We start from the raw sequence: 17171 nt of genomic DNA, 5'->3' as shown, positions 1-17171 counted from the left end.
AATTCTAGGCCTGCTGAAACCTATTAAAATAAGCCATGACTGCCTTAACTGGGATACTATTCCTACTGTCACACACTTGGGAATCTTATTGGATATTTATATACATCATTTTATCAGTTCTTTATACACATTGATCACATTGATCATTTGGCCACAGAGCAGTTGTACAAATAGATTATTTAGTAACCTATCAATTCAATCAAAATAACTTTCTGTATTACAATCAGTGATGCGGGAGGAAATCCTCCAAGCACCTCACTTGAAGAGAAATATAGAAACCACATGCGGCGAAGAGTCCCCTCTAGCCACTGCAAAACCCAAGTTGTCATCAATAACTTGACATTCTAGGGTAGGAATCAGGACAGGAGAGAGGTGATCTCTCCTTTTGACCTTGTGTATTCTGACCTCAGAAATAAGAGCTTGAGCTACAGAACTGGAATTGCCTTCTAGAATGGCCTGTCACAGTATTGTGTCATTTGGGGGACCCTCTTCATCTGGGGGAGAAGGGTGGTCTCAGCTTCCACCTCAGAAATTTCTGACCCTTAATATACCTTCACCCCACCTCTACTTAAAGGCTTAAAGCTCTAAGATTTTCCTATGAGGACAAAAAGAAAAGGAAATCTGAGCATTTGAAGAAATTCTTAAAAGTCGATGAGTGAGGTTTCCCTCACATATGCCATCTTCCCCTACCTCTCCTCTTGAAAACAATTAGTATTTTGCACCCTCAAGGTCAAGGTTAAACCCGGGTTGATAGTCATTTCCTTTCTGATCTTATTTGCCTTTTCCTGTTCTACTCATCAACTGCGTCTTCCAGAATCTCTGCAAAATAATTACCTCAACTTCAGGGGAAAGTTCGGATGTAAATACCCCCGCCCCCCTCCCCACGTCCACACATCTCCTTTCTTCTCTCTCCCTCTTAACATTTCCTTACGCTGTCAGCCAATAGAGGAGTTTAAACATTTAAATGCGGTATCTCAACTGCATTTAAAGAATTAACCCATTTTGCCCCTCACTGGTCTAAACCACCGGGTGCCAACCGGACGTTAATTGCTTTCATCTGGTGGGGTTCCAGACAGCTCCTCAGAAGGAAGGAGCGCACATTCCTGGCACCAATTGGCTAATTCAATTTACTTCAACGGCATTAGCCTCTGTCAGAATATTCATGAGCAGGGGAATGAGGACCCACGGCACAGGCAGGCAGCAGCCACTCCGGCTAGAGAAGGCGCGAGGGAGGGGAAGCGGACCGCGCACCGAGCTTGGGGGACGGTGACCGCGACCAGGGGGCTCTTCTCACTGGACTGACCGCGGCGGCCGCGGGAGGGCAGGACAGGGCATCGTCGGGGTTGGCGCACTTGGCAGTGCCCCTCAACTCCTGGCGATCGCACAGTTTGCGAAACATCCGAAGGCAGAAAAGCTGTGACACTTCTGACAGTGGGGGTAGGGGGGTGGGGGGCGGGGACAGCGCCGCGAGCAGGGGCGAAGAGACCCAGCGGGGCACCAGCCTCTCAGTGTGGGAGGCAGCGATGTGAGCAGGACGCCCGCCCTGGAGCAGTCAGGACCGAAGGTCTCCGGAGAGTCGCCGGCCTTGCCAGGTAACGCAGAGGGCTCGGTCGGGCCCCGCTTCTGGGGCCCGGGACTCCGGGGGCGCAGAGTCAGCCCTCTGGGGCGAGAGCCCCGGGCGCTGCGCGCAGTCCCGCTCCGCGCTGCGCTCTCCCAGAAACTCCCTGCCGCCTTGGCGAGCCTACCGGCCACTCTGAGTTCGACTTCCTCGGACTTAGTGGGAAAAGGGGATGGAAAGGGGCTGCCGGGACTCGGGGAGCTGCTCTCTGGAAGCAGGGAAGCTGGGGCGCACCGGGGCAGGTGGAGGACGTGGCGCGCTGGGAGCGGGGACTGCGCACGCCTGGGGATGGTGACTGGGGATCCAGGACGCGGCTTGCGGGGGCGCTTGGCACCGGCTTCATCCTCACTGGTCCCGCGGGCAGCGGCGCCTCCCTCCGCCTGCAGAGGAGACAGGGTGGCCGCGTCCCTCGCACAGAGATGTGCGCCGGGAAGGGGACCAGAGAGCGAGGATCCGGGGAGGCGCAGGCACCTACGGGGCCGATCCCTGGTCCGCGCCTCGTGCCGCGCCCCCGCCTGAGCTCGGCAGTGGGAGGAGAATGTGGTAGGGACTCGCGTCCCCGCCACCTGCCGGACTTCGCCAACTCCCCGGATTTCCTGTCCTCGGGCCCTGACACTCCCAAGGAAAGCTCTGAATTGCGCGCGCACTGTTTGGTTTTTGCTTGTTGTAGTTACCCTGGGGAAAGAGCCGGGGGCAAGGGGGTCAAATCGGGTGAAAGTTTCAGATATGCAAAGAAACGTTACCTAGGAGTCCCAACGTGTCCTTGGCAATAGGAGAGACTGCAGCGGCCTCTGCCTAGCTATCCGCCTCTGGGGCGGCAGTGGGGGCTGAAATCTGGAGGGCAGCCCGGAGGCAGCGCCAGAACCTTGTTTTGTTTCTGCTGAGACCAGGCTGGAAGTGAGAGGGGCTAGCACCAGAGAATCGGGGAGTTGGTCCCCTGGTAGATTCGGAGTTTACTATGTTGTTGCTATTATTATTAATGCTCTTGTTATTGGCACGAGCACCAGGAACAATTTTGTTTTTTTCTGATTGTTATAAATCGCCTGGAAACTGAACCTGCGGCCCTCTCCCCTCAAATGAAATGTCCCCGGACCTCCTCTAGTCTCTGATGTGTGTCTTTCCACCAAAGGAAATTACCCAGTCAGGGTTGTGGTGCTGTCAGGGACTCAGCTAAGGAATTGGATCTATCCAAGAACAACAAAAAGTTGAAACTAGGATGTGTTTGAACCCATGCTTATAGATGAGTATTATGTTCCTATCTGCTCACCTTCCTCAGCCGCCTCTGACTGGGGAACCCTGAAGGCACAGCCATCTTGAGCCCCATAGTCGACCCAGCGTTTCTCTTTCATTTATTTATACAACCTGGGAAAACCTTTTCCCTTTAGTGTTACCCCTGCAGTCTCGTTGGACATACTGAAAGGATTCAGGTCCTGACACTGGAGAAATCCACAAGGGCACCTGTGGTTGCCACCTCTTGGCTTGACTCTGTTCAGATGTTGTCCAGGGTGCGGGCTTGGGCAGCTGATGAAGCAGAAAGCTGGGCGAGGGTGTGGAAGAACAGTATGGCAGAGTTTAAGCTGAGTGCAGGAGATGAGGTCAAACATCCACACTGGCCACATCCCTTCCTGCCAGAGAAAAAAGATGAATGAAGATCAGGAGGGAAGTATTATAAATTGGAACCAAGCTCTTAGAGTCTACTTAGGCTGTGAACCAAGCTCTCAGCGTCTACTGAGGCTTTGGCCATTGACTTTGGCGTGACCTTTCTTTTCAGTGCTTCTGATTTTCGCTCTCCGCAGATACTCAAGTAACTGTGCCTTTCTAACAGGACAGTTGTCGTGAGATGATCTAATTTTGTATCCAAAAAAATGCTTTGAGTATCCTGGGAAAGGACAGTCTATAAAATATGCCATTTTAATGTTTTGTGAAAAGTTTGCTACACTGCAGGTTAAGGAGATACATTTTTAGCATGTGTGCCATGTGGCAGTGTAAAATTAAAATGGAAAAGGAAAGTACAAACATAAAAATGACTTAGCATTCTTGACATTCTTGTGCATACTTGTAGAAAAATTATCTTTCGTTTGGGGAGAGTTGCCGGGAAATTTAATCAGTGTTTATACTACTGAAACGCCCCCTTCTACCTTTCTGCCCTGTAAAATTTTATGACCCAGTTCTCACTGGAAAAGCGATGTGACTGTAGTAAGTGCTGAGGGCTGAGAGGAGAGACTGAGGTTGTTAGGGGAACTGTTACACAGGGTTTGGAGACTGGAATTGGAAGGAAGATGTCACTATCCTCAAAGAGCAGAGCAATGTTCGTCAGAAGAAAGCAGCTGAGCAGCACAGGATAACAGATCTAACATTGCTTGTCCTCTGCTCTCAGATTCAGGAAGAGGACTCCATGAGACAGCCCAGAGGGCTAACCAAGGCATTTTTCCCTCCCCCGTTGGGTAAAAGCGCTGCCTCCTTCTAGACTTTGGATTGGTATTAACTTCTCTCTTCCCGTCTGTCATAGTGCAGTAGTCTTCCCTTACCATCTCCAAGAGACTCAGATGTACCCTATACCCTCTCAGACCCTTATACATTTGTAAATATCCCCCAAGTTCTGAAGCTTCTCAAAGACCTGCAGCTGTTGGTGGATTTAAGTAAATAGTTGGAAGTCATCAAGAGAGCCACTGAAAAGTGGGTATGTTTTTCCCCTGGTGGAGAAGTTATTGAATGCCTTTTGAGGCAGAAAATTAGCAGTTCAGAAAAGCAGGAGGGAGTTCCTTGACTTCCCTCTATCCATAAACCAGTAGTTGTATTTTTCTTTCCCTCATAGTAGTGAGCACTGTTTGGCCAAGCATTTTTTACAATTTTGGACTTAAAATGGGGTTTTGCTGATGGTGTTCTATGGAGAAAGGAAAAACGTAAAGAGATACGGAAGGAAGAGCTGCAGTGGCAAGAACATAAATCAGCCAGAATATATGGGGGGTTGATGAGAATAGGTCTTTTCACCCTAAAAAAAAATGTCCACTTTGGAAGAAAAAGAAGTCTGATTATTGGCATCCAGGGCTGAAACCAAGGCAGCTGATGCCGAGAGGAGCCAAAGGGCAGTTCTTCTTAGTTTAGAAACAGCAAGACAGCCTCTGCCAAAGATTGCTGTAAACACGGAATAAAGATTTCATTGTGGGCTGGTGTGACTAGAATAATTAGACAGCTAATTGTTGATTCTGATCTGGTGGTGCTGCAATCAGTAGTGCAGAGTGGCGAAAAGAAGAGCAAGAGAGAAATAGAAAAGTAACATTTATCACTTTTAGATTCATTTGTTGTACTCTGATGGTACTTTGGGAAATCCTCATTATTTCCCCTTACCCCCAAAGGCATATCCCCAGAATACCAGAGAGCTAAGACTCAGGGCTGCCATTTTTATTCCCTCTATATTCCACTTTGGATATGGGGAAATTTTCTTGTCCTCTAAAAACAGCATATGAAGCTATAATAAAAATAAATGCATTACCTAATTCTAGTATTAAATATATTTTATTTATATGTAAACTCCATGTTAACTCAATCAACATATATGCAAATAGCACCAGATTTTTATGCTTCTCCAATACTTTTTTCTTGGACATATAAGACTTAAAAAGTAAATATTTCATTTTTGACATTTAATTATTGTCTATTGTGAAACAAATTGTTACAGTGATTAATCTTTCACATTTAATTGAAGAAACAACCTCCTCCATATTTTCATACTAATTTAGAGACCAAGAAAACATATTTTATGTAATAAAGGTGGTTTTAAGTAACTGAGCATCTACAGGTTTTATATTCAGTAGACTGTGACTTATTGTTATTTACTACAAGAAGGCATTGTCATCAATTCCTTCTGAAATGACTACTGCAAATGAAGACATAAGTAAGGGACTATACACAGTATTAAGCACACGGTGTCTGGGGAGGGGTAAATGAAGAACCATGTGTTCATTAGGTTCAGCCCTCCCTGAATCCTGATATTGACATGGAATATAGAGCAAAGTTGTCATTAGTTGAATATAAAAAAGGAACATCTTTAAGTGTCAATGTTAAGTATAATTGTTCTGGAAATAAAAGCATTGTTATCATAAAAGCATTATACATTAGCATAAACATAATATGACTGTATAACATAAGGTCATACAATCTCATAAAGAGAAATACTTAGTTTCTCCAAAATATTCTTGTCTGTTTGCTTAAGAGGTGCAACACTATCTTTACTAGCCTTTAGTTTATTTTATCCATCACAAATCAAAAGGGATTGCAAAAGCAGAATATTTACTGAAGTGTTTTGTTTTGTTTTGTTTTGTTTTTGAGACGGAGTCTTGCTCTGTCGCCCAGGCTGGAGTGCAGTGGCGCTCACTCCAAGCTCCGCCTCCTGGGTTCACGCCATTCTCCTGCCTCAGCCTCCCCAGTAGCTGGGGCCCAGTAGCTGGGCCTACAGGCACCCGCCACCATGCCTGGCTAATTTTTTTGTGTTTTTAATAGAGACGGGGTTTCAGTGTTAGCCAGGATGGTCTCGATCTCCTGACCTCGTGATCCGCCCGCCTCAACCCCCCAAAGTGCTGGGATTACAGGAGTGAGCCACCGCGCCCGGCCTTACTTAAGTGTTAAATAGCATAAGTAGTACAAAATTATGAAACTAGCTCTCAGAAGACAAAATTTTGCTTTAAAAAATGCACTGTCTACAGCAATTAAAAATAGAAAATCATATTACCACATTAAGTTATTGCAACAACCTATTTTAAAGAGAATTTTATTCTTTTTTTATTTAATTGCTATCCATGGTTTGCTAACTAGTGATTCAGAATAATCTGCCAATCTCTTGCTAACCAGGACTCTCTAGTTAAGAATGTTCCTAATTACATATGGATTAACTTAATTTTAGAACCCTGAGAACATTCAACGCAAAACATTACTCAAGTGCAATGCAAAATAGAAATGATCCAATTCACCTCAAGGTATATGTAATTTTTTTTTTTAGATTAAGATATCATAAAAGAGAGGACATCTGGCCTACAAATATATCATTGAATAACCACTATAAAAGAGTAAAGGAAGCTATAAACTATTACATCCTTAAAACATAAAGTTTTAACAATATCACTCATCTCTTCTTCCTAAGCAGTAAGGGCTAGCATGTAAAGTACCATGCAAAAGTGCAAATGTCAGAAACATGCATAGCATTGCCTGATATGGGGGTATCCTTGCTATTTATAAGAATGTTTAACAATCTAATCACAAGTTTAGAGTGTATTCTGACTAATGCCATTACCTCCAAAGAGTAAAGCGGTATCTTGCATGGGAGCAAACTTAACTCTTCTTTTGTTATAGTTCTACATCTCCTAACTAGAATCTTGCTCACAATAGATTCTTTAAAAATATGTGTTGATTTGCTTTTTAATAAGGAATATAAAATTGAATCAATTGAATTTTCAAGTTAAATAAATTTGTAATATTTAATTAAATATTTAGTCAAATATCTTCTGAATAGTCCTTGTTACTTTGAATCATTTCTTTAAATTGACAAGAATTGCCTGTGACCATTAGTAATAATTATTGGCAATATTCTGGTGTGGACATTAGGGAGGTGAGAAAGGAAATCTTTAAGTTGAAGGGGTTTTTTTTCTAAGTTTTACCTAACTCTTAAATGTGTGTATGCATATATAAGCTGTTAAAATGTACAATATCTCTTTATAAAAAAAGTGGTACTATCACTGAATTTATTATTTACAAGTAGTAACATAAACAGATTCTACTCTTTAAGTACTGAGTCTTTTTTATTTTACATTCAAGGGGTACATGTGCAAGTTTATTACACACACACACATATATGTGTGTATATATATATAGTGTGTGTGTGTGTATATCTATATCATAAGGAGAGATTGGACTTCTAGTGTACTCATCACCCAAATAATGACCCCATAGATAATAATTTTTCAACCGTCGACTTCCTTCCAGCCTTCCCACTTTTGAAGGCCTCTATTCAGCGTCTATTCTTTCCATCCTTACGTTCATGTATTAAGTGCTGAGTCTTAGACCAAACATGACTAAGTAACTGCATGTTCTCTGTTATATCAACTAATTAAAGGGTAACTAATAAGGTGATAATTTGATTCCATGTAATGGATACATTTGATGGTCACAGAAATTTCTTTGACATGTAGCCCCCAACACCCCAACACTCCAACCATACAACCGCAACTCTGTGTTCAACATCTGGCAGGAGAACAAAAACTTAACTCTTAAAATACTTCACACTGAAATTATTTGTGACTAATACACTCCTACTTATCTGTTCCTGCACCTGGTTTATAACTAAAATAAGCTATGTTAACCTTCCACCCAAAATGAAAAACAGATGCGTGTTAGGAACTAAACTGTCTTTAGCTAAATCTTCAGCCTTTTTTTTTTTAAGGTCTGACCTTAGCTGAATGAACAAGGTAATCTAAGCATTTTCCCAGAGAACAGTACATAGTGTAATATGTTGGCATAATTGGGAGCTAGTAGTCAAAAGAAAACCAGGATATAATTAGCATGAAGATTCAATTACCACTTGTTCCCACAGAGGGTTGTTTACTAGGATTAGAGTTAAGGTTGTGGGCAAAATAGCATGGAAAGAGATACAGGATAGTTTTTTTTGTTGCTGTTCTTTAGCTGGTACCTTTGGACAGAACCAAATTTTGATTTCAACTTTCTCCCAATAATTTAAAAATACAGCTTACTAAATAGCAGCTTACATCAATTGTTGGGTAGAAATTTTAAGTGTACTCGTAAATATTATAGATATATTTATACAAATATTTGGTCAAAACTATTAATACAAAATATTTTCTGAAGGAATACGTACATCTTTTATTATACTCACGATTGTTTCACTTGGTAAACTCAACGTCTTTGAACCCCTTACTAAGTCCTAATAAGGGATTAAATTGTACTGATTATAAATAATTGATTAACTTACCATAATTTGTTTTTAAGCCAACAGATGTAATTTCCTTTAGCAATTTAATTAAAAATTGGCTAAAGAAATTTCACTTAGAAGTAATCTTATCTATATCTGAAAGGGCCACCAAATATGTTTCTTTTTAATTTGAAAGATGTTGAGCACTAAAATAAGAGTAACAAAATAGACAGAAATGAACATTTAATGTTTGCATCAAAGGATATCTTTTTCCATGCAAATGGCTTGAACAGACATGTAAAGTAGGCAGTATCACCCACCTACCACTGCTGAAGGTCAGACAAGGACTGGGAGAAACTAACTGGAAGATACAGCCATCTCCGTGCCCACCTCCCACACCGGTGCCAATGTTCTCTTATGTTTTACTCTGTCCAGGCTGTTATGACAAAATGCCATAGACTTGGTGACTAATAACAGAAATTTATCTTTCACAGTTCTGGAGGCTGAAGTCCAAGATCAAGGTGCCAGCATGGTCCATTTCTGGTGAGGGCCCTCTTCTGAGTTGCAGACTGCTATCTTCTCATTGTATTCTCACACGACAGAAAGAGGACAAGAGAGCTCCCTGGGGTCCCCCCTTTTTTTTAAGGGCAAGAATTTCATTCATAAGGGCTCTACCCTGATTACACAATGACTGCCTCGAGGCCCCCCTCCTAATGCCATTCCATTATGGGTTAGGATTTCAATGTGTGAACTTGGGGGAGACACAAACATTCACAGGTCATTGCATCTCATCTTCATTTTCTAATGCAAGAAACAATACAATTTCCAATATTTCTTTTTGAAATCCCTTGATTCCCTGCATCAAATACTTCATATCAATTTGCAGAGGCACCGACCAGCATTACATCATTGAAAGCAAGCACCACACTTGAGAGCATGTGTCTTGTAGGCTTTTTTGGAATATTAAGTAAGAATCTAAATCTATGCCTATACTTTGCACAAACTGGCAAGATCTCCCAAGGATGTTCATCTTATAAATAAAGATTAAATAACACTTTTGTGCTACCATTAATATCAAATTGCATTTAAAGCAAATAGTAGCTAGCAACCAAAGTACATCTTCATTAACAGCATAGTTTTGAAGTGTTACAGTTGTGTCTGCCTTTATGCTTAGCTGATACCCTCATCTCCATAATACTGGGAACATTTCAGTCTAAAAATATGAGGCATACTCATATTTGAAAATAAAATCTTTAATCAGCCATTAAAATATTAATCCATTTGGCAGTTAGCATCTCGGTGGAATACTTCAGGCAGCTCAGCACAGAGGATGTTATTTGACTCATGGAGCTGGTTACCATTTGAAGATCAAATTGTTGAGGGTTGTTTCTTTAAACACAGGAAAACAACAGATTTCTTCATGAAATACCAAGTGCTATACATTTCTTTGGCTACATCTATCCATTTCACTCATGTCAAAACATGTACCATTCAGAGGAAAAACTGACAAAGCAAAATAAATAAATAAATAACCACCACTTATTTTGTCATACCCCTCTGCCAGACACTGTGAGTGCTTCATGTACATTACCTCTCTAATCCTCTCTTTGAATTCAGTATTGTTACCATCTTCACTTTGCAGATGCAGAAACTGATGAAGTGGTCACCACAAGAGGTTTCAAACACAGGACTCTCTGGCTCCCACACCTGTGGTCTTCACCACTCAGTTCTACTGCTTCCTCTTCCCAAGCAGCGTTTCTCACCCTGGCTATGACTACTGACATTTTGCCTGGCAAATTCTTTGTCTGGGACGGGAAGTCCCCTACACATTGTAGAATATTTAATAGCACCCCTGTCTTCTACTCACTAGATACCGATAACATCTTCCCACTTTGGACAACAGTCTCCAGACCTTGCCAAATGTCAAATCCAGAAGTAAAAGTACCCCTAGTTGAGGACCACTGCCTTAGTAAAGTTCAATTTTCATTCATTCCTTATTATAGTATACATTTTCAATTTAAGAGTAGGGCATCCATTTTCCAGATCATAATGTAGATAGTTCCCATGGTTATATCAGCCACATTATATATGATTTGTTATATATATCAGACAAAACTTTAGGAGAAAAAATCATTAAGTCAGCATGCCTTCATTAAGATCAAGTCTTTCCCTACTCAACTTGTTTCCTTTGGGACCCAGACTGGATGATCAGGGGATTGCCCTGATTATATCTTTGTACCAACAAAAGCTGGAACAATGGTTGAAAGGGCATTGTCCACAGTGCCCCCAAAAGTCCATTAATAGATGGTTTGTTAGACTCCAAGCTCCTTGAGGATAAAGATGGGAACTCTCTTGTTCATCTTTATATGCCCTGAACCCAGTATCTTACCTGGCACATAATCAGGGCACAGCAAGTACCTTTTTAATAAACCAATGAAGCCCTGGTTACCCTAATGCAGGTTCTAAATGCTCTGTTCTGGGCTTCTAGCTGGATTTGCCATGTATTACATTTTGGTTTAATTTGTGGCATGGACATGCACATTATGGTATGCCAGTCATACAAATTTAATGAAACCTGAATGAATAGTTTATATTAGATGAAGAAATGGGGTCAAAAAGGCTGATATGATCCACTATATATGACCAGATAAAATTTAACACAAACATGTGCCAGTGAGAAAAGCACATGTGGAGGTTGAGTGCCACACCCAAGACCACTCTGCCAGAGAAAGGCAGACCCAGGATGCAAATTCAGGCCTTTAGATATCCACTGTATCCACTGTTTCCAGGGATGAGTCCATCCTGCTTTACTTTCTCTTGGTCAGGGTGCATTGAGATGTCCTGTTCTGTTCTACTCATCACACTGTACCTGAGCTGTATAGAAAGTAGCCACTGGTCGGGAAAGGGCTCAACAACATGCCTTCCACATGAGAAATGGTTGAAGGTCTTCAAAATAGCCGACCTGACACAGAAAAGACTTAGAGGAAGCACAATAATCCTCTTCAAGTATCTGAAATATCTTTATGTGAAACAAAAAATATATTTATTCTGCATTGCTATGGAGGCCTGGACCAGGGTCACTGAATGGGAAGCATATTTTATTCCAGCAAAATGATGAGCTTCCTAATGATGAATTACCTTATGTTGAAGTGGGCTTTCCTGGAGAGCAGTGAGTTCCCAGCAGCCAGAGGAGAACTTGCAGATGACTGGCCTATAGGAGTCTGAGCACAGACATCAGATCGGGGAAGGTACCAGAGGTCCTCCAAGGTGCTTTCTAGCCTGTGGTGCCTGTGAACTCTTTTTTAGAGGCTATTGGTTGACCTTGTAAACCACTCTGTAATTTTGTTAAGAAAAGCAAGACGTACTATTTCCTCTAACCCACATAGTCACTCATAGGGGTAAATTAGAGAGAATACACAGGAAAGAGGATCCTACCATATGCCATATAAAATAAGAATCACTTGCCATGGGCCAAGCCCTGTCAAAAGCACTTCATCAGTATTATCCCATCTATTCCTGATAATGCCATGAGGTACAAATATCATCACCATTTAGTAGCTGAAGAAATGAAGTCACAGAGAAGATAAATAAGTCGCCCAAGAGCACAGAGCTGGTTATTCTAGCCTTACTGCTTGAACCTGAGTCTGTACAAAATTATGAAGTCTGTTTTGTAACTATAATACTACGGTATACCACCTCATCCTTTCAGCAGGGATGCACTATTTAATTTGAAATGTTGCCAGTTTCTAGAGTTTGAGACATATGGCTATTTAAATGCAGATACCTAAAATATCTTCCGAAGAATAAAATACGTAATTTTAGAAATTATTTGCTGTTTTCTGCTAACCATGATATCACTTCCTTCAAATAGTGCAAATTACCATAAGTTGACTTTAAGTAAATGAGCAGGCCGGGCGCGGTGACTCACGCCTGTAATCCCAGCACTTTGGGAGGCCGAGGCAGGCGGATCACAAGGACAGGAGATTGAGACCACCCTGGCTAACACCGTGAAACCCCGTCTCTATAAAAATACAAAAAATTAGCCAGGCGGCGTGGTGGCGGGCACCTGTAGTCCCAGCTACTCGGGAGGATGAGGCAGGAGAACAATGTGAACCCGGGAGGTGGAGCTTGCAGTGAGCCAAGATTGTGCCACTGCACTCCAGCCTGGGCGAAGAGTGAGACTCCATCTCAAAAAAAAAAAAAAAAAAAAAAAGTAAATGAGCAAAATAGGATTTTTAGGGCTTTTAAAAAAAACTGTCTATAGAAGAAAGATTGGTAACGGCATTTCAGATGCTGTTCTATAAATTAGGGAATTAGAACCCAGGTCTCCAGACTGCAAGGTACTAGTGCAAAACAAGACCATGACTTTCATTTCCACAAGTTCAGAAAATTCTAATGGTCAAGGGTTTAAGATAATTTTATTATTAGAGATCATGCTGTCTTCTAATTATGATTATCTCCTTTGGTTATATTCTGTCTTATGATTATTTTGGTGAACATTTCATAAATCCAAACTGACTTTAAAAACTACTTTCTCTGCCTTTATCATTTCAATGCCAGAAAGACACTGAAAACCTCTAAATCATTCTGCCAGTGAACTCTGATTTACTTGAGGTTAACATTAACTTTGCAAATTAAATCGGTGACTTCCTGTTCTTAGGAAGGACTGCTTCATGCCCACCATTCCGGACAATATTCAGCAAAAGACTTAAAACACTGTTCAGCATTTGCTTTCTAAAGTTATTGCTGCCCTGGCGCTCACATGCACTTCAACGTTTATGGAAGTCCGTAAGTCTATGTTTACCATTCTTGCAAAGTATCAAGATGGTTGTAGGAAGGAGCCCAAGCACTTATCACAGGACTTAAAACAGCATCTTATGCAGCTCTTGGTGGGATGGTTATTTTGCCAAGAGGCAGGAGGCTTTGCTGTGCCCTGTGGCTTGCAGAGCTGAGGAAAGGCCCATTTCTTCACCGGTCACTGACGAGGGTCATCTGCTGTTAATGAAACAGTTTTAGGCCAAATGTTCACAACCCACCCAGGCACATGTGTAAAATAACTGGCTCGATGAACCTCTTACCATAACATTTGCTCATTAGGGTACCATTCCTTCATGTCAAATTGTGGCTTGAAGAACATTTATATGAATCTGTGAAGTGGAATGGAGATTAGCACATCGATGTTTTTCCCCCTAGGTTTTTACATTATTTCTCAGGGGAAAACCTATATAGAAGAATGCTCTCAGGATACTTTATGATGGGAAATGTTCTGAATCAAAAACCCAGATGTCTTAATGAATCATGGGAAACATCTCTAAGAAGTATGTAGGATGGAGTGTGAACCTAGGAGAGCAGCCCTTCCATCCTCCACGAGCCACCCAGAACATAAGACCTGAGAGGTTGTTTGGGAATTTGGACAAAAGAGACTAGAATTGACATGGAAAGGAGACAGAGGTGCAACCCTTTCTGGATTGACCAAACTTAAGACCAGACAGATCCTAGCACTGACGAATATACCAGGCAAGTGCTGCCAGTACCTTGGCCCTGGTCTTTCCAAGTTCCTCAAGCCAATGTGTGACAGAAGTCATTACGGCATCCATCTCTACCTTTATGTCTAATTCTGCAAAGTGTAGCTGACCTCAGATGGTGGCGCTTTTAGAAGTCATTGGCTAGGTATTTGAATAATTAGGACAGGATTAAGTGAGAAATGGAAAAGAAAAAGAATGACCACTAAGTCATGGTCTTGTTTATCAGAAGGGAAGAGAGGAATTGCATCATTGTTATGAGTTATTTCTATTACAATATGCAGTTGTTAAGTTAGAGGGATCTGCTAACTTCCTTCCCCACCTTGACCCCACCATTATTAATTTCCCATAGAAGATAACAAAAATAACTTGCATCCTTGAGATGAAAGGAAACCTTTTATGCATTTGATTCTGGGTAAAAGAAATATTTATACCAAATTGAAGGCATGAAAAATAAATAACTGCATTGAAAAGTCACAGCCATATTGAACAATAAACAATTTATGGAAGGAGCTTAGAAAAAATATTTTTAAAAAAATCAAAAAGCATAGCTTCTGACAAGTACTCTTTATTTATGAGAGTAAGTAGAATTTTCAAGGAACACGAAAATATTAAAATAAAATATAAGTTTGACACACGTTTCTCTTTGAGGTTTTGCAAAAAAAGAGAAATCTAGGTAGATGTGAGGTTAATTACATAGTTTAGTTCAATTATCATTATCTACACTAATTGAGAGAACAGAAGAGGTCAGGATTATGTGAAATTGTAAGTGATCTGAAATAATTTACAGTTGAGTCGGTGAGTGATTTTTTATATTTGAGTTAAACACAGGTAAGCCCTGGATCTAGCAATTTAATTTTTCAAAAGAAAAGTCAAATAAGGGAAGTCCAGGTGCCCACCCTTGGAAATTGCTCTTGTTCCCCTTCCTATCTCATTTCAGCTCCTCCCAACATGTCCATCTGGGGTGCTGGCGTGCTGCACCCACCTGGCCAGTGCTGGGCTTATCTTCTGCTGAGTATACCAGATAACCCAATGGTCCATGAGGTCTATTTTTGCTCTTGCTTTCTGTTCCTTTATAGTTGCTGTGATTTTATAAATTTGGTAGTCTGAGAGCAAGGAATGGGAGAATATGTGGAAAGGGTTAACCGAGGAAGTTGTTGCCAACAAACGTTAATGTCACAACCCCAGGTCTAACAGTCCCCAGAGTGGTTACTACTATCAAAAACACAAAAACAGGCCAGGCTCAGTGATTCATGCCTGTAATCCCAGCACTTAGGAAGGGCAGGGTGGGTGGATCACTTGAGGCCAGGAGTTTGAGACCAGCCTGGCCAACGTGGTGAAAACTTGTCTCTGCTAAAAATAATAATAAAAAAATAAAATAAAATTAAATAAAAAAAATTAGCCGGGTGTGGTGGCACACACCTGTAATCCCAGCTACTCAGGAGACTGAGGCATGAGAATCGCTTGAACCTGGGAGGCGGAGGTTGCAGTGAGCCGAGATCATGCCACCATACTTCAGCCAGGGTGATTGAGTGACACCCTGCCTCAGAAACACACACACACACACACACACACACACACACACACACACACGCTTTGTTAAACATTTCTCTGGTTCCAAGGCAAATTGGAATATGCATTGTTTCAAATTCTATGCACACAAAGTGAATGAATAGCTGTCAACAAAGATATAATTAAGGAGATGTTGTCAATAAATTTGAAATGATAATTTACCTTGGAACAGCCACATTATATCTTACCTCTCCTCTAGCCTCTCCTCACAGGGCCTCCTCTAGGATAATCTAGAGTTTCCTCAATAAAATTAGGAGGGGAAATGCATATGTAAGTTTTTAGAGACTTTGAGAAATTCATAAACAATACTTTTTTTTCAGATGGACATGTGGCTAACATTTTCCTAAAACTCATGATGTATTTTTGGCCAAATATTATCAACTGACACCCCCACAAATAAAGAACTCAAACATAGTTTTATTAGTTGATAATTATAGCAATAAAGATACTTCCTGAGCCTATAGAATCTTACCTTTGCAAAGTTTGGCTTCCTGTGTATTATTTCATGTTTTCAGAGCTACCTACCATCAACCCTTCTCCTGGTTATAACTGATTTCATTTTTCTGGGGGTGGGGCGTGATCCACTGGAACATTTTAGGTCTCAATGTTTTTAAGTGAAAGTGTGTTTGTGCCAAATGAGTTACTTTCCTTACTCTTAGGAACTGTTTCTGCCACAGGCTTGCTCATATCATTCCCACACCTTGAGGAATCTATATTTCTTTTGAACGATCTCTGATCCTCTTCCCAAAAGATGGTTCAAAATTACTCTGTCTAAATGAGACCTTAATTAGCCATAGATTACTCTGCCCCACCCCCAAGACTCTGATGTTCTCCCCTATATTAAATTACACTTGTGCACCATGTTTGATGGTATCCTCACCGTTGTTATCTCGGGCGTTTAATGTCTCTTCCCCTAGCTGAGTCATAACCTTCTTCAAAGCAGACTGGGGTTCTGCTTTCTGCTGGCCGAGTTCCCCATTATGAATGGTGGGGCACATGGATACCAACGGCCCAGCGCTTTACAACACCCCTGAAACATACCATTGTGTCAGTTCAGTGCTGTCTGTCAGCCCATTATCCAATCCACACAGCCATAAAAACATGAGAAATCTAGATTGTCACCCTGTCTAAAGAAAGGAGGGGTTGCAAAGGTGGAAAGTGTGAGTAAGAAAGCACAACTAGCGTGGAAAGAAGAAAAGGAACATTCAGAGGGGAACTGAGAGGGAGCAGTAAGGCAAGACTGTGTGAAAAAGGAACAAACTTCAGCTTGGTAAAACTATGAATAACTACATTTTATTTTTATTATTTGGAATCTAGGTGTAGCTTTGTGGGGCAGTAAAGCAGGATTGTGTGGAAAGGGGGAAAGTTTTCAGCCTTTAAAAAATATGAATAGCTACATTTTGTTTTTACTTAGAATCTAGGCGTTGCTTTGTAATGTGCTGGAGGAAGTAAATTTATTTTTAAACTGCATGTAGGCTGTGCTTTTAAGACTGTGGGGGTTGAAATGTGTATTCTTTTTAAATGATCACTTTAGGAGTGG

At 41.4% G+C, this 17171-nt stretch overlaps 1 protein-coding gene across 2 annotated transcripts in view; it reads left to right on the top strand.

Moving 5' to 3' along the window:
• Positions 1-994: 994 nt before the first annotated feature.
• The window catches only part of CDH20 (cadherin 20), a 224947-nt gene continuing 208770 nt past the window's right edge, over positions 995-17171 (top strand). The window contains exon 1 of one of the 2 annotated variants that reach the window (XM_050767909.1): positions 995-1592. The gene's annotated coding sequence lies outside the window, so the exon portion shown is untranslated. The remainder of the gene's footprint in view (positions 1593-17171) is intronic. The other variant, XM_050767910.1, reaches the window with a different exon arrangement.

The sequence above is a fragment of the Macaca thibetana genome, chromosome 18 (genome assembly GCF_024542745.1).
Source record: "Macaca thibetana thibetana isolate TM-01 chromosome 18, ASM2454274v1, whole genome shotgun sequence".
NCBI classification, from domain to species: Eukaryota; Metazoa; Chordata; class Mammalia; order Primates; family Cercopithecidae; genus Macaca; species Macaca thibetana.
The sequence above is the reverse complement of the archived record's forward strand: the minus strand, read 5'-3'. Positions and strand labels throughout refer to the sequence as shown.